The 19,065-nt window shown below is 40.6% G+C and overlaps 1 protein-coding gene across 1 annotated transcript in view; it reads left to right on the forward strand.

Annotated features, from left to right (window-relative positions):
• Positions 1–18,361: 18,361 nt before the first annotated feature.
• The window catches only part of sybu (syntabulin (syntaxin-interacting)), a 128,602-nt gene continuing 127,898 nt past the window's right edge, over positions 18,362–19,065 (forward strand). Inside the window, exon 1 of the mRNA XM_073039003.1 lies at positions 18,362–18,744. The gene's annotated coding sequence lies outside the window, so the exon portion shown is untranslated. The remainder of the gene's footprint in view (positions 18,745–19,065) is intronic.

The following is a 19,065-nucleotide window of genomic DNA, read 5'->3' on the forward strand; positions in this document are numbered from 1 at the left end:
GCAAGGGACAAAATTAGTCCTCTGAAAGATCAGAGTGGTCCTCTATGAAAGAGATGGGGGAGATTTTCAATGGATTTTTCTGCATCTGTATTTACTCAGGAGATGGACACAGAGACTATTGAAGTGAAGCAAAGCAGCAGAAAAGTCACACATTACACAGAAGGAGGAGTTTGCTGTTTTAATGCAAATTAGTGTGAACAACACCCCAGGGCTTGACAAGGGCTTCCCTTGGACCCAATAGGGAGAGGTGCCAGAGGATTGGAGGATTCCTAATGTTGTTCCAATCTTTAAGAAAGTTTATAAGAATAAGCCAGGAAATTAAAGTCTGGTGAGTCTAACATTGGTAGTTTGTAAGTTATTGGAAGGTATTCTAAGGGTCTGGATATATAATTATTTGGATAGACAGGGACTAATTAGGGATAGACAATATGTCTTTGTGTGTGGTAGGTCATGTTCAACCAATCTTATAGTTTTTCGAGGAAGTTACCAGGAAAGTGGATGATGGCAGGCAGTGGATGTTGTCTACATGGACCATAGCAAGGCTTTGACAAGGTCCCGCACGGGAGGTTGGTCAAGAAGTTTCAGTCAATTGGCATTGAAGATGAGGTTGTAAATTGGTTTAGACATTGGCTTCATGGGGGAAGCCAGACAGTGGTAGTAGATGGTTGACTAGAGACCTGTGACTAGCGGAGTACTGCAGGGATCGATGCTGAGTCCATTGTTGTTGTTCATCTATATCAATAATCTGATGATGATGTGGTGAACTGGATTAGTGAGGAAGCTTGTAGCAGAATCTTGACCAGCTGGAAAAATGGGCTGTGTGATGCCAGATGGAATTGAATACAGACAAATTTGAGGTGTTGCGTTTTGGGAGACAAGCCAGGGTAGGACTTATATGATGAGTGGTCGGGCTCTGAGAAGTGTGGTAGAACAGAGGGATCTGAGAATACAGATCCATAATTCCTTTAAAGTGGCATCACAGGTAGACTGGATCATAATGGCATATTGGGCTTCATAAATCTATGTATTGCTTACAGGAGATGGGATGCTATGTTGAAATTGTATTAGACATTGGTGAGACCTAATTTGGAGTATTGTGTCCAGTTTTGGTCACCTACCTACAGGAAGAAGTGCACAGGTGATTAACAGGGATGTTGCTGGGAGTACATGAGTTATGAGGAAAGATTGTATAGGTTAGGACATTGTTACCTACAGCATAGAAAAATAAGGAGAGATTTGATAGAGGTATACAAAATTATGAGGGGTATAGATAGGGTAAATGCAAACAGGCTTTTTCCACTGAGGTTGGGTAAGATGAGAACTAAAGGGTGAAAGGTTAAATGTTTAAGGGAAACATAAGAGGAAACTTCTTTCCCAGAGAAATGGTGGATGTGGGTTCAATTTCAACATTTGAGAAAAATTTGGACAGGTACATGGATGGAAGTTGTATGGAGGGCTGTGGTCTAGGTGCAGATTGATGGGACTAAGTTGTATCCAGAGATACCGGCCACGTGACAGATGCACTGCCACCTGGCTGGTCGGAGGACACACCACATACCAATCAACATTTGGTCCCTCCCAACTAATCAATGCACACCTAAATTATTGGTCACCTTAATTGGATTATCTCGCCCAGCCCCATGCTTTCAAAGGTGAGACTTGGCCTTGGCTTACCCTCTCTTACAGACCACCACATTGGAGGTAAGTGCATTGATCTATGTTTGGGAACGTCTATCGTTTGTCCTGGTAAGGGAGCCGCAGCTATCCAAGGTCAAGGGGGATAGCTGTCGTAGTGCTTTTCCCTTGTTCTTTGTTTGTGTAACCGTACCCTGTCCCCACACTGCTTCCTGTGTATTGTAGTTGCTTGTGTTGACCCGACTTCCCCTTGTAAATAAATTCCTTATTATTAAAACCGTGTGTGTCCAGGCCTCTACTGTTGAGACTCAAAGAACCAGTTATTTTCCATCACAACATAAGTAGATTAATAGTTGGGCATAGGCTAGATGGGCTGGAGGTCCTGTTTCCCTGCTGCAGTGTTCTATGACTCTGTGACCCTATTATGTTGGGAAGCTCAAAGGTATTTCACCAACCAACCCACCTCTCCCTAGCAGTATTCCTCCTCTGACACAACTATTAATGGAATAATTCTGATCCAGGAGAGTGAAAGGAGACTTTTTTTTACAGTGAGTCAATGTTCCCAAAGTAGGGTTATTTCATTTAGCCTTAATATTTAGGATCAATACATTATTGAATGTTATTTTAAATTGAGTATATAGATATATATTAAGAACATTGTTTTCCATAACTTACTGGAAAATGCATTCATGTATCATTGTAACTTAACATGTAATTATTTTAATGAATTTAAAGTGTAATTATCAGAACACAGTATAGTTAAAAGGCATTAAACTGTGAATGGAAAATTTAGGTCAGTGGTTTTCAAATATGTTTTTTTTATTTAAATTCGCCTTGAGCAAATCGTGAACATTAAAATAATTCCATCATCCACTGACATGACAGGATTCACTGTCATTATTATTCACTCTGGAGACAATGGAATGCTCAGCAAGTCCCACATTTAGTAATTATTTCTATTGATTTTATACTTCAGTCTCTCATTTCTTTTATTGCAGTATAAATTTAGATTCCCTCTTCATCATGGGAGATGGTCTTTGGGTATGATTTCATCGATAGTGACTCATCTCACTTTGACACATTGCTCCTGCCCTCTATCAATCTCCTGAGATTCATTTACAGTTCAATCACTGTCCAACCAATGTGTAATCACACAATTACCGTACTATATCTCTGATCAGTATTGTTAATAGCCTCATTTTTTCTTCCTCCTTTCAAAGCCACCATCATGAACAAAACCCTTCATCAATTCACCATCACTAATTACCATCCCACTTCCAGTGTCCTTTATTCCCTCCCCAAGGTCCTGGAAACTCATGTCACCTCCAGATTCTAGTCTTGGAGGCCACACTGTTTATATTCTGCTCACAACACGGGGGCTGCCTCCATTGTGTAATTTGCACTTGTCGGCTTCTTTTGGTCTGCAGTTTGCTCACAGTTTTCAACTCAACCGATCACACAACCTCTCCTCTGTTATTGAGTTTATGACCTCTGTTTATCCTCTCCTATTCCTATACCCATGCATTCAGCTCAGAACATAAGTGCAGAATGAATGGTATAAGATGGTAAAGAAACTCATTCACTTGTGATTAAGATCAATGCATGAAACTAAAAAAACTAAAGTTCACAAGTGATGAACTTCAATTAGATCTTAACAACATACTTTGTTCTCATCTTTTTAAGCTACATCAAGGTTTTAAAAAAGAAAGATTAGCTTTATTTGTTGCATTGTACATCAGAACCCTTTTCTTAGAAAGGATGTGCAGACACTGGAGAGGGTTCAAATGAGATTCACAAAAATTATTCTGGGATTGTACGGCTTGTCATATGAAGAGCTTTTGATGGCTTTGGGCCTGTATTCACTGGAATTCAGAAGAATAAAGGGTGATCTCATTGAAAGCTATGAAATGTTAAAACATCTTGATAGAGAGAGTGTGGAGAGGATGTTTCCTGTGGTGGGAGAGTCTAGAAACAGAGAACACAGGCTCAGAATAGAGAGGCATCCTTTTAGAATGGAGAACAGGAGGAATTTCCCTAGCTAAAGAGTGGTGAGTCTGTGGAATTCGTTGCCACAGGCAGCTGTGAAGGCCAAGTCTTTACGTATATTTAAGACGGAGGTTATGAGATTGTTGATTGGTCAGGGCATGAAGGGATATGAGGAGATTGGGGCTGAGAGGGAAAATGGATCAGCCATGATGGCCTAATCTTGCTCCTATATCTCACGGCCTTATAGTCTTAAAACATCGAAACAAACAGTGAGATGTGTTATTTGCGTGAACGACCCACGCAGTCTGTAGCTTGCGTTGTCAATCCTCAGGTGCCACCCACTTCCAGCGCAAACACAGCTTGCCACAACACACTGACCCTAGCCCTACGTCGTTGGAATGTGAAAGAAAAGTGGAGCACCTGGAGGAAACCTATGCAGTTACGACAGGATGTAAGGATGCACAAACTCCTTCTAGACAGCGGGATTTGAACCCCAACTGGTGATCGCTGGCATTGCAAAGCAACGGTGGTAACTGCTACACTGCGTGCCACCCCCGTTTCCTGATTGATACCATATTGCTTCAAGTCAAAAAATAAGCAGAGATTTGCAGATCAGACTGTAAGAGTTGCTTAAATTGGATTTGGAATTTGGGAAGGAAAATGACTGTATTAGATTTGCTGCATATTTTAGACCTCAGCCATCTTTTTATTCGTCTTTGCCTCTGCTAACGTTGGAAGTTATCCTGTGAAGTGTAAGTTTGCTTAACACACGGGTGGGCAACAATGGAAGGATGCAGTGGGCCAGATTTGTCCCATGGGTCTTCTGCTGGCCATTCTCCATTTGAAGCATTCCAACATGAAGATCGAAGTCACGGGCGCCCCTGCTTCATCGGAAGCACATTAGAGTAAGTTCTCTGAGTGAACGCCCATTCACACAGCCTGCATACTCTTCACTGGAAACCCCTTTCTCTCAAGGAAATATTCTTCACCTTCCTGTGAAAGAGGGATGCCCTATTTGAAATGCTTCTACTGAACTGCAGGCAGCTCTAGTAATCTGCACAGTAACATAAAAGTAAGGCTCTACAATACCAGCTCTCCACACCAAGTATATTTACATGCAGCACTGCCGCATCCATCATTAAAGACCACCACAATCCAGACCATATCCTCTTCTCACTACTACATTCGAGCAGGAGGAACAGAAGCCTTGGGTCTTACACCACCAGGTTCAGGAACAGTTATCCATTATTAACCATTAGGCTCCTGAACCAGCGTGGATAGCTTCATTCACCATTCCTCTGAACTCGATTAACAACCTACAGACTCACTTCCATGGACTCTTTACAACTTATGTACTCGGCATTGTTTTTAATTGCACAATTTGTTTCCTTTTGCACTTTGTTTGTCAGCCTTAGTCTGTTCCTGTGTAACTTTTCATAAAATTCGTAAAATTCTATTGAATTTTTTTTCTGTGAAAAGCTGCTAGAAAATCAAATCTCAAGGTTTATATGGTAAAATATATGTACTTTGATAATAATTTTTTGAACTTAGAATTTCACACCTCTGTTGAGATTTTTTAAATGTCTCTCTATGAAGTAAATTGTAATTTACTTAATAATTGTAAATGTAATAACATTTATTTAGTTGTGTTTTATTTTATCTCAGAATATTTATTTAGTAACTTGGTACTTTTTTCCACTATTCAAAGATCAATGTTTTCAGAATGCTTTTCAAAGATTGCTTATAGAAAGATCAGTATTATTCCTGTCATAAATAGTCTCCAACTATTCTGTTGACTCTGCTCCCAATAGAAATATTTAAACCCACAGAAAGCTGATTCAGTCATTTTACATTAATATCTCAGACCACAGAATTTGGGAATTAGGCGTAACTCAACATTTTAAATAAACTTTTACATGGCTTTGTGTTACTTAATGCCAGTTACAATTGGGCTCTGCAGTGTAAATTGTCTTGGAGAGTGCTATTATTCACACTCACCAATCAAAGTGAGGGTACTTTATCAAATTAATAAAACACTTTTCACCTATGCTAACAAGTACAAGAGTACATGTTAAAATTACAGATAGTGTAATGGGCAGGCATTGTACATGAGGTGATAGAGAGTTTTAGTTACACTATTTCATAAGATGAAAAGTTCTTAAAATCTATATAAATTCCATGGCTATATAACTAAAGGCGCGGGTAGAAATTCTTTCCTCTGCTGCATGCATTAAATGCATGATTTCATAGCACGCACATTTTGTACTTAACTTTTCATTTCAATGCAAGCGAATCTCAGAAGAACTCAATGCAAAATCTTTATCACTTTGCACAATACATCCCTTGTGTTGATCAAATACTTACAGTTTCATCCTGTAAATACCATCAATGTAAACACTATCATTGAAAGTATTCACAGGAGGCTCTTCCCCAAGAAGGTAACATTTATAATCAAAGCTCCATGGTCTCCGAGCTTTGTCATTATTTCACAGCTACTATCAGGCAGGAGATACAGAAACCTGAAATCCCACACCGCAATGCTCAAGAATAGCTACTTCCCTTCAACCACTCAGTTCTTGAACTAACCAGAAAAACACTAATTACTACTGTACAGTTTTGCAACAGTCTGACCACTTTAACCACCTTGCATTAAAATAGACCTTACTCGCATTTTGTGTTTTTGTAAAAAATCTGAACAATTTATCAAATATATTTCAAGTTTAATTATTATTCAACCATATATAAATACAGCCAAATGAAACAGTATTTCTGTCTTTATTTATGATTAATTTATCAATTAATTATGTTAATTAATTATTGTAACACGCTATAAGGTTTCACTGCTGAGGCAAATGTAATGGCTTCTATGTAATGTTCCACTGTTAAGGTAATAGTTTCTCTGTAGGAAAATGTTTGGGTTATGACTAGAGATAACGGGACCTTGGAATGCAGGGGCTGTTCAATGGGTGGAATGTTCTATCTTGAGTGTCTGGGAGCTGGGTTTTTTGTGATCTTTCGTCAGGGAGCGATGGAGAGAGAGGACGCAGAGGGAGAGAGTCGGAAGACCACCGGATGGAGTGAACTGAGGAGCGAGGGTCTGAGGGCTGCCTACACTTGAAGGTTGGTGACGCTCAGAGGAGGTCGGTGATTGATGAATAGCCGTATTAGTGAGCTCCAATGATGCGCAATAGACTTTTTTTTTCCTTAAAATGGGTCCTTTTTCTTTTTATTTTCTTTACTAACCTTTTATTCAGATTAAGATTTATAAAGTTAAATCATTTAATCGCATGTGGTGTACTGTCTGACATTTTGCGGTGGGGATTTGTAACCGGGCAACACATCACACAGCATCCACACAAACGAGATTTCTCAGTTTGGTGGGGCCAGGAGTAGTTTTCCCCTGGACGAACTCGTGCTGGCCGAGCCAGAGGGTTACATTTTTAATTATGTTATTAATTAGGAACTGATGTATGTCTTTGAGTGGATGCTGCTTAAAAGATGCCATTTTTCCATGATATTACCAACAATTTTTCATTACACATGTGCACACATGTACTTGCGCATATTACAATAGACTCAAATTTGACTTTATTATAGCATATACTTAGACCACCCCACATCTATCAAATTCATAGTTTTAGGAATAAAAAAATTCTACCCTGTGGAACACCATATCCAGCAATGGACCTCAAGACTTTGGGGATAATGAAGAAGAGATTGTACAGGACAATGTAAGAGATGGGGAGTCTTAACTATGTAGTGAAACCAGGTTTCTCCTGTTGTATCATTTCTGATCTTTCAGACTACACATCATTTCCAGGCTTCACAATGGAGCATACTTAACAGTACAATGAAATGCTTACTACCTGGCTGGAAAACAGAGTAGGTGAGAAGTCCTTACATTTTGTGGAACAAAGGAAGCAGTTACGGAGCAAGGGCTACCTGTTGAAAGTTTTGTTCCACAACTCCACATCTATCTAAAGTGTTGTCACAGGAAAGTAGAATCAGTCATCAGGGTCACCCACCACTCAGGTCATGCTCTCTTCTTGCTGCTGCCATCAGGAAGAAGGTACAGGAGCCTCAGGACCCACACCACCAGGTTCAGCAACAGTTATTACCCCTCAACCATTAAGGTCTTGAACTAGAGGGGATAACTTCACTCAACTTCACTTACCCATCTTTGAAATGTTACAACAACCTATGGACTCACTTTCAAAGGACTCTTCATCTCATGTTCTTGATATTTATTATTTATTTATTATTATTTCTTTCCTTTTGTATTTGCACAGTTTATTATCTTTTGCACCCTGGTTGAATGACCAAGTTGGTGCAGTCTTTCATTGACTTTATTATGGTTATTAATCTATTATGGATTCATTGAGTATGCCCACAGGAAAATGAACCACAGGGTTGTATATGGTGGCATAAGTGTACTTTGACAATAAACTTACTTTGAACTTTGAAGCCTAGAGTCTACGTGGGAAGGACAATGTATGCTTTGCAGACAATGTAACCTGGTTTAGTTGGAGATGCAGACCCAGCTGAAGTATTAGAGAACAAGGATAACTGAGACAAATAACAGAATAGTTCAAAATTAAGAGTACTCAAACGTGAGGCAGGTTGAAAGAGTATGATCATAAATGTAGACAGTACGGTTGGTGAGAATTGGGGAGCTGCAGTGCCGTAACAGAGAGCTGGTTCAGAATATGGTCAAGTATGGAAGAACTTTCTTGTCTTCAAGGTATTCAGAGACAGTTTCCCTTGCTGTTACAGATCTGCACTGTACTTATGCTCTTCAAGCATTGCACTTGTATAAGAGATAAACTTCTTGATAAACCTGAGAACTTAACTCCCATTGTAAGATCAGAATTAAGAATCCAGGATGTTCTCCTTGATTCGGATTTGGATTTTAAATTCCACATAAAGAAAGTGACCAGAGCAGTATTTCAAGCACGAAAGAAATATTGCAAAGGTACATCTGTTTCTGCCACATAATTATGGGTTGGTAAATTTGCTGATGACACAAAGTTTGGTGGTGTTGTGGATAGTGTGGAGGTTACAGTGGGACATTGATAGGATGCAAAACTGGGCTGAGAAGTGGCAGATGGCGTTTAACCCAGATAAGTGTGAGGTGGTTCATTTTGGTAGATCAAATATGATGGCAAAATATAGTATTAATGGTAAGACTCTTTGCAGTATGGAGGATCAGAGGGATCTTGAGGTCCAAGTCCATAGGACACTCAAAGCTTCTGTGCAGGTTGACTCTGTGGATAAGAAAGCATACAGTGCATTGGCCTTCATCAGTCTTGGGATTGAGTTTAGGAGCCGAGAGGTAATGTTGCAGCTATTTATGACCCTTGTCAGAACCCACTTGGTGAACTGAGCTCAGTTCTGGTCATCACACTATAGGAAGGATATGGAAACCGTAGAAAGGATGCAAAGAAGATTTACAAGGATGTTGCCTGGATTGGGGAGCATGTCTTATGAGAATAGGTTGAGTGACCTCGGCCTTTGTTCCTTGGAGTGACTGAGGATGAGAGGTGACCTGATAGAGGTGTATAAGATGACGAGAGACATTGATCGTGTGGATAGTCAGAGGCTTTTTCCCAGGGCTGAAATGGCTAGCATGAGAGAGCACAGTTTTAAGGTGCTTGGAAGCAGGCACAGAGGAGATGCCAGGGGTAATTTTTTTTTGCACAGAGAGTGGAGAGTGTGGAATGGGCTGCCAGCGACGGTGGTGGCGGTGGATACAATAGGGTCTTTTAAAAGATTCCTGGACTCGTGGAGCTCAGGAAAATAGAGGGCTACAGGTAACCCTAGGTAATTTCTAAGGTAAGGACATGGTCGGCACAGCTTTGTGGGCTGAAGGGCCTGTATTGTGCTGTAGGTTTTCTATGTTCCTAAAAACTAATTCACTCCTTTATATTGATTAGATTATTGTAATGCACTTTTCACTGGCCTTCCAATGCAACCTATTGACAAATTATAACTCTTTCAGACACGCTGGTGCTAGAGTTCTCCCAAAAACTAGATTGAACGAACATATCTCTCCCATCCTAATTACCCTGCACTGGCTTCTCGTATCTTTTAGAATTGATATTAAGATTCTCTTACCTGTTTTTAAAGCTCTTAATGGTCTGGGACAGGCGTACATACAGAATCACTACTGTTTTATGATCCTGCTTGAACTCTCAGGTCCTCTTCTACCAGTGTCCCAAACTTAAATAATCTTCCTCAAAAGAAAATTGGAAAATCAGCTTTTATTAACTACACTCCAAAACTCTGGAATTTAATACCTAAATCTATAAGGGATGCAGACTCAGCTGACACTTTTAATTTGAATTGACTTTATTTCTTACATCCTTCATATATGAGGAATAAAAATCTTTGTATTACATCTCCAACTAGATGTAGAACCACAGTAATTTATAATAAATAGAACAGTCCATGTAACAAATCAGCTTGAGTTAATCAGTCTAATGGCCTGGTGGAAGAAGCTGTCCTGGAGCCTGTTGGGCGCTCAAAACCTATTTAACCTTGCATTTAACTAACATCTTCGTGTCTTTTATTTTTATGTTTGCACATTATCCCATTGTAAAGCACTTTGAACTACATCACTTGTATGAAAAGTGCTCAATAAATAAGTTATTTCTATTATTAAATTAGAAGATGAGATACTTAAAGAATCTGGTTGAGTGGTGTCACAACACCAGCCTTGCCCTCAATGTCTGTAAGGCCAAGGACTTGATTGTGGACTTCAGGAATGGGAAGATGAGGGATAACACACTAACCTTCATCAAGGGATCAGAAGTGGAAACAGTGAGCAGTTACAAGTTATTGGGTGTTAACATCTGAGGATCTATCCTGGACCCAAAATATCAATGTAATTTCAAAGTAAGCATGACAGTGGCTATATTTCATTAGGAGTTTGAAGAGATTTATTCTCATGAATTTCTACAGATGTCCCGTGGAGAGCATTCTAACTGATTGCATCACCACCTGGTATGGAGGAGCCTCTGCACCAGATTGGAAAAAGCTGCGGTCAGCTGTAAGCTCAGCCAATTTCATCATGAGTACTAGCCTTCCCAGCATCAGAGACACCGTCAAAAGGTGATGCATCAAAAAGGCAGCATCCATCATTAAGGACCCCCATCACCCAGGACATGCCACCTTCTCATTGTTACCATCAAGGAGGTGGTACAGGAGTCTGAAGCCACATACTCAACAATTCAGGAACAGCTTCTTCCCCTCTGCTATCAGATTTCTGAATGGACAATGAACCCCTATACACTACCTCCCCATTTTTTCCATATAGCCATATAACAATTACAGTATGGGAACAGGCCATCTTGGCCCTTCTAGTCCGTGCCGAACACTTACTCTCACCTAGTCCCACTGGTCCGCACTCAGCCCATAACCCTCCATTCCTTTCCTGTCCATATACCTATCTAATTTTACTTTAAATTACAATATCGAACCTGCCTCTACCACTTCTACTGGAAGCTCATTCCACACAGCTACCACTCTGAGTAAAGAAGTTCCCCCTCGTGTTACTCTAAACTTTTGCCCCCTAACTCTCAACTCATGTCCTCTTGTTTGAATCTCTCCTACTCAATGATAAAAGCCTATCCACGTCAACTCTATCTATCCCCCTCATAATTTTAAATACCTCTATCAAGTCCCCCTTCAACCTTCTACGCTCCAAAGAATAAAGACCTAACTTGTTCAACCTTTCTCTGTAACTTAGGTGCTGAAACCCAGGTAACATTCTAGTAAATCGCCTCTGTACTCTCTCTATTATGGTGACCAGAACTGTACACAATACTCCAAATTTGGCCTCACCAATGTCTTGTACAATTTTAACGTTACATCCCAACTCCTATAATCAATGCTCTGATTTATGAAGGTTAGCATACCAAAAGCTTCCTTCACCACCCTATCCACATGAGATTCCACCTTCAGGGAACTATACACCATTATTCCTAGATCACTCTCTTCTACTGCATTCTTCAATGCCCTACCATTTACCATATATGTCCTATTTTGATTAGTCCTACCAAAATGTAGCACCTCACACTTATCAGCATTAAACTCCATCGGCCATCTTTCAGCCCACTCTTCTAACTGGCCTAAATCTCTCCGCAAGCTTTGAAAACCTAAAAACTCATCAGGACACTGGAGCAGGGATCCACTTGCAGATCTAGTACTGTGCACACAGTGATATTAATTGAGTAACAAATTCCAGGGTGCAAACCAAGTTGTCATCAAAATTCAGGTAGAGATCAAAACATCCAGAGAAATCCAAAACCAGAATCAGGAAACAGGCAGAGTCGATATTCAGACAGACAAAGTACAGATACAGATGTTGAAACGGCTCAGCAAAATTCACTGGCATAATCTAGCAACAAACAAGTGAAAACACAGGAGTGAAATACACTGAGCAATAAACAGAGAGGCAGATGATAGGTGGAGCACAATGAGACACAGGTGGCAGCATAATAATGAGAAGCAGATGAGAGATGGAGTACTCAGTAATACAGGGACCGGAGTAGAGCAGGAGTGGTGACAGGAGCACATGACAATACAAAATCACAGATTGACAGCCGGGGGAATCACACAAAAAGAGTTCAGCTGGAGGTACTGACATCTCTATCTTTTGCTTTCTTTTTGCATGACTATTTAATTTATTTTTATACATATTTCTTATTGAAATTTATAGGTTTATTTATTATTATGTACTGCAATACTCTGCTGTCACTAAACAGATTTCACAACATAAGTCAGTAATATTAAAAAAGTTATAACATTAGAATGTTTTTGACAAGAACAAGCCATTTGGCCCAACAAAACTTGCTTGCCAAATTCCTAGTCACATGGTGTGTTGAAATAACTATCAAGTTTAGATTTGAACGTCTCTAAGGTACGACCCTCAACTACACAACTAAATAGTTTGTTCCATGTGTCCGCAACTCGTTGTGTAAATAGATGCTTCTTGATGTTAGTCTGAAATCTCCCTTCAACCAGTCTCCACCGATATGTTGTCTGGTCCTGGAAATTTATTAACTTTCAGCCTTTTCAGCTGAAGCAGGATCTCACTATCTGAGATCTCGAAGTCACTTAAAGCAACCTTATTTTTCTCTGCACTTACTGACATATTGCTAACATCTTTGCCAATGAATCCCTTAACAGAACACTTAACTGATATTTTGCTATGTCCTTCCCTGCATAATTTATCATCCCAATATTATTTCTAATGCACTTAACTTCCTCCTTGACTTTTCTTTTACTACTAAAATATTGAAAAACTCTCTTGGGGTCAGTCTTAGCATCATCTGCAATATTCTTCTCAATCTGCCTTTTGGCAATCCGAATTTCCCCCTTGACTATAGCTGTCATATTTTCAAATGCCCTACGATTAACATCATTACTACTTTTTTTTCTGCATTCTTTATTTGGCTGTCTGTTATTCAATAATTTCTATGTATATCTTTATTCATCCATATAGTTGATATATTATTTTTATTGCTTCTTCCAAATTTGGTTATGAACATTTCCTGCACTGCATGAATTGATCCCATTGTTCCCCAACTGACTCAACGTCAAGCAGTTCCTTCCAGTTTACCTTCTGAATTCTTTGTTGCATCTGCACAAACTTCGCTATTCTGAAATTCAATTTAACGGCTTTGGTTTTTACTGATATGCTCTCCCAAAAAAACATCAAGACTAACTATGTTGTGATCACTTGTTCCTAAAGGCTCAACAACTTCCATACTCAAAATTCTATCCTGATTGTTACAGAATATCAAATCTAGACAGGCCTCAACTTTTGTTGGTGTATGTACATACTGAGTCAAAAAACAATCGTTCAATAACTCAATAAATTCACTTTCCTGTAATCCAATAGACACTGGGTTCTCCTGCTCTATATCTGGGAAATTAAAGTCACCCATAACTATAACATCACCCTCAGAACTTTCTTTTCTAATATTCTGATAGTTGTTTATTAAAATCACTATCAGCATTAGGGGGTCTATAACATATACCTAATGTTATTCCTTTATCCTTACAGCTTTCAATTCCCACCGAGATATCTTCACAAAGTCTCGATTCATCTCCTACCATAAGCATGATTCTTCTAACTCTTATTATATTGGAGAGAAATTCAGTAACTTTTTTTGCAGTTTTGTGTATACTTACCATTCCCCTTCACCTGCCAGTGACCAAACCACAATTTCTATTCTCTTATAATCAATGGTTTTTCTTTGTTTTTGAACAGTAATCACTTCTTGTAATTTACAAAGTGCATTGATAATGAACAGCAAACAGCATGGGATTTAAAATGAGGACTTTAGAGGCTGGACATATTACATTAATAATAAAAGAGAGAATGCTTGAAATTGTAGCTCAGGTATCATTTTAAATTGACAGTGAATATTTCCAGTCAATGACTTTTCACCAAACTGAGAAAAGGTATAAAGCTGCCTGCTTAAAATCGCAGAGAGAATAAGGGGTATGGAGAAAAGAAAGAGAATGCCTTTGATAGGATAGACCTCAATGTCAAACATGATGGGTGTGCCAGGGTTGGTGAAGGCTTGTAAATTGCAGATAATAGATTGTAAAACTCAGCTTCTACTAATATGTCAAAAGAAGATGAATGAAAACAAAAGAGGGAAAGAGAAAAATGCTATCACTGTGAAATATAAAAACACCATTAAGACAAAACACACAAATTGTAGAAATCTGAAATAAAAACAGAATGCTGAATGTCTTCAGTAGGTCAAACAGCATTTGTGGAAAGAACAGATAGGATTAATTGTTAACTTTCCACCAGGACTAGTCAGTTCTAGCAGAGAGTAACTTTCTGAAATTGTTGTATTCACTATTGACATCTGAGGACTTTAATGTGCTTAGATGGAGGAACATACAACATCCAATGTAAATTTATAACCAAAGTACTTACACTTAGTGGCCTGATGACCCTGTGATCTCTATCTCAGAGGCTTTAAAGAGGGTGACCCTCAAGGCAGAAGGTCCCCATGGAGTACCTGGTAAGGCTCTGAAAACCTGTGCCAACCAAATGGTGGGAGTATTCAAGGACATTTTCAATCACTCACTGATATGGGTGGAAGTTCCCACTTGCTTCAAAAAGGCAACAATTATACCAGTGCGTAAGAAGAATAATGTGAGCTGCCTTAATGACTATTGTCCAGTAGCACTCACATATACAGTGATGCAATGCTTTGAGAGTTTGGTCATGACGACTGAATTCCTGCCTCAGCAAAGACTTGGACCCATTGTAATTTGCCTATCGCCATAATAGGTCAACGGCAGATGCAATGTTAATGGCTGTTCACACAGCTTTAGACCACCTGGACAACACAAACACCTACGTCAGGATGCTGTTCATCGACTATAGCTCAGCATCGAGCATCATCATTCCCACAATCCTGATTGAGAAGTTACAGAACCTAGGCCTCCATACCTTCCTCTGCAACTGGATCCTCGACTTCCTAACCGGAAGAACACAATCTGTGCAGATTGGTGATAATATCTCCTCCTTGCTGACGATCAACACCGGTGCAACTCAGGGGTGTGTGCTTAGCCCACTGCTCTACTCTCTCTATACCCACAACTGTGTGGCTAGGCATAGCTCAAATGCCATCTTTAAATTTGCTGATGATACAGCCATTGCTGGTAGAATTGCAGATGGTGATGAGAGGGTGTACAGGAGTGAGATATGCCAACTAGTGGAGTGGTGTTGCAGCAACAACCTGGCACTCAACATCAGTAAGACGAAAGAGCTGATTGTGGACTTCAGGAAGGGTAAAACCACTACCAATACCAGAACACATATCAATCTTCATCAAGGGATCAGAAGTGGAGAGAATGAGCAGTTTCAAGTTCCTGGGTGTCATGATCTCTAAGGACCTAACCTGTTCCCAGCATATCCATGAAGTTATAAAGAAGGCAAGACAGTGACCATACTTCAATAGGAGTTCGAAGAGATTTGGTATGTCAGCAAATACACTCAAAAACTTCTATAGATGTACCATAAAGAACATTCTGACAAGCTGCATCACGATCTGCTATGGAGGGGCTACTGCACAGGACCAAAAGAAGCTGCAGAGGGTTGTAAATTTAGTCAGCCCGCTAGCCTACAAATTACCCAGGACATCTTCAGGGAGCGGTGTCTCAGAAAGGCAGCATCCATTATTAAGGACCTCCAGCACCAGGGCATGCCCTTTTCTCACTGTTACCATCAGGTAGAAGGTACAGAAGCCTGAAGGCACACACTCAGCTGTTCAGGAACAGCTTCTTCCCCTCTGCCATCTGATTCCTAAATGGACATTGAACCGTTGAACACTACCTCACTTTTTAACTATACATTATTTCTGTGTTTTGCACAATTTTAATCTATTCAATATACATATAGTGTAATTAATTTAGTTATATATTTATTATTATTTTTTCTATATTATGTATTGTATTGAATTGCTGCTAAATTAACAAATTTCATGATATATATGCCGGTGATAATAAACCTGATTCTGATACCTAATGAAGTTGCCACTGAGTATATCTTTGCGGCCGCCTTCTGCTGGAGCCCATCCACTTCAAGGTTCACTTGTGTGTGGGTTCAGAGATGCTCTTCTGCACACCATTGTTGTAACACGTGGTTACTTGAGTTAATGTCACCTTCCTGTCAGCCTGAACCAATGTGGAGGCTGGTGCGATGAAAGGAGAGAACAATGGGAACGTTTTCCTTGCTCTGTGTGGTAGGACAGGGGCTGGGAGCAGAAGAGTCAGTGATGGAACACAGTTGCTGACATAAAATTAAAATCAAAGGTAAGTCGCAATACTCTTTATTCCCTCCCTATGGGACACCGCCTTCAATTATAGAAAATAAACAAACTCCTGTAAGAAAGCAATTGTTCGCAGAGGGTTTTAAGTCCTTACATTTTAACTTGCCCATCTTTCTTGATTCTTTTCTCTAGCTATTAATTCTATTTTCCTTTCCGGTTCTTTGTCTTAATTTCATTTAATTATCCATTTTCCCTTGCCTTTGGGGTTTTTAAAATTCTAGGATAAAGGTGGCACTGACAAGACCAACTTTCATTGTCCACCCCTAATATTCTGTAAGAAGGTGAAGATCAAGTGCTTTATTGAATCACTCAGTAAGTCTGGTGAAGGTAGTCCTACGATGAGCTGAAGAGGAAGCTCTAGACTATTAACTGTTGACATTGAAGGACAAGCAGTAAATTTCCCAGTCAGGATGTCTTGTGGCTTGGAGTGGGACCTGCAGGTATATATTTCCATCTGTCTGCTGCCATTGTCTTTCTTTGTGGTAGACAAGGGAGTGAGAATTACTATTGGAATAAATTAATCTCTTCTGGGTTGTTAGATCTATGATGGAACTCAGCCTGTGTCTAGAGTTTTATTTCTCCTCTCCCATCCTTGCTCCAAGGTAATTTTATATAAATTTACCTTTTGGGATTCAGATCAGCAACTTGGTGAGAGGTAGACAAACTTTTAGATTGCTTTCCTGTTGATGCCCACTGACTTCAGTTACAGTCACGGTACATCAGGGCTCCTTGATGCTGCCTTGTTGCCTTGATGTCACGGGCAGTGGTTCTAATCTCAAATCTAGAATTCAGCTCTTAATTCCATATTTGGATTGGGGCTGTGAGGAGGCTTGGATCCAATGTCCTGACAAAATTCAAACAAGACACTGGAAAGCAGGTCATTGGGGAAATAAGTTCAGTTTGAAAACAGCTTCCATGGCTCTGCCGATAATCCAGAGCAAATTGATTGAGTGGTAATTAGCCAGAATGAATTTGTCCTTTTGTGTGAATACAATATACCTAGGCAGTTCTGATATTTTCAAGTAGATGTGGTTGAACTGATGTTGTAGGACCGATGTTCCAGAATTATTCCTCAGATATGGGTAAGGTGCAGATGTTCTGAGGCACTTACGTTCAATTCATATTCTCCATCCTAACCACATGTTAAAACATTAGCAGATGAACTATTGGACTGCCTTTCGTCAAGTTGCCTTTCTGATTTCGATAGACGACTATATTAAGTTTGCCTTGGAGCAACGATGAAGAGGAGAGGGAAGAAGTTCCGGGAACTAGCTGAGGTCCATAGTGAATCTGACAACGAAAAAGGAACGCTGTATTTAATCTCTCTCTCTCTCTCCTCTCTCTCTCTCTCTCTCTCTCTCTCTCTCTCTCTCTCTCTCTCTCTCTCTCTCTCTCTCTCTCTCTCTCTCTCTCCCTCTCTCCCTCTCTCCCTCTCTCCCTCTCTCCCTCTCTCCCTCTCTCCCTCTCTCCCTCCCCCTCCCCCTCCCCCTCTCCCTCTCTCCTTCCCCCCCCCCCCCCAGATGGGCGTTTGTAGTATTTTCTGGTCAGTTTCCCACTTTCTGGATTTGGGCGCTCGCACCTTCTTGCCAACCCACCAGGCGTCAAAAAGTACTGGGTATGGCCATCAACAAAACGGTGCACGTGATTTCAAAACTCAGATGGTGAGATCTAACTAATGGTAGTTTTATTGGATTTAGGAAAGAAAATTAATTATATAATCCACATACATGGCAAAGTAATTCGCCGAAGTAATCCGAGTGACAGGATAGCCAGGTTGTTTGGGCAGCAGCAGCGCCTGAGGAAGAGATGCTATTTTGGATTAAACCATCTTGACAGCCCGCCTCTCAGCCTTCCCCTGCTCCGCTCCTGACGTACGCAAAGCCCCGCGGTCGCTCCCAGCCGATTCGGCTCAGCAGGAGGCTGGAGATTTTGCCGTGAGGAGGAGGAAGCGGCCGTGGTTCGCTCGCTCACTGCCGCCTGACACCCGAGGCTGTCAGACAGCCGGCACCGAGCTCCCTCAACTTGACTCCTCACTGGACTGACCCTCCGCCTCTCTGACCTCCCGCCTCACCAACCCTCCCGCACCCTCCGCTCCGCTGCCAGTTCTCCTCTAGCCAATCTGCCCACTTTGGGGGGGAAAAAAAAATTTGAATTGAGACCGTGCCGGATTCTGTTTTGCTGTTTTCTACCGGCGATCTCTCACCCGAGATCAGGAATTCACCATCTTTCGGATAAGTCGACGGATTTCTTCATCTAAAAGGCAAGTGGTTTGTGATCACCCCATCTCGCTCCCGTCTGTTGATTTCCCTGGTAAGAAATTGATGATATAAAAAAACGGTAAACAACCTTTGTTTTTAGCAAGATGGGTGAATATATCAGAACGTCAGCGCCTTTACTTGTCTCTGGGCTTTATTTTCAGTGTTTTATTTTAGTGTTTGCGCGGAAGTTGCCATCCTCCCCGTGTTATCAAATCCCTTCGGCCGTGCGTGTGTATGAGTGAAGTGGACGTGGCTGCACCTGTCCTTCACCCCCTTCGCCAACAGCCAAAACAAAACACTGATGCTTAAACCTGAACGAGCCT

The sequence above is a fragment of the Hemitrygon akajei genome, chromosome 1 (genome assembly GCF_048418815.1).
Source record: "Hemitrygon akajei chromosome 1, sHemAka1.3, whole genome shotgun sequence".
NCBI classification, from domain to species: domain Eukaryota; kingdom Metazoa; phylum Chordata; class Chondrichthyes; order Myliobatiformes; family Dasyatidae; genus Hemitrygon; species Hemitrygon akajei.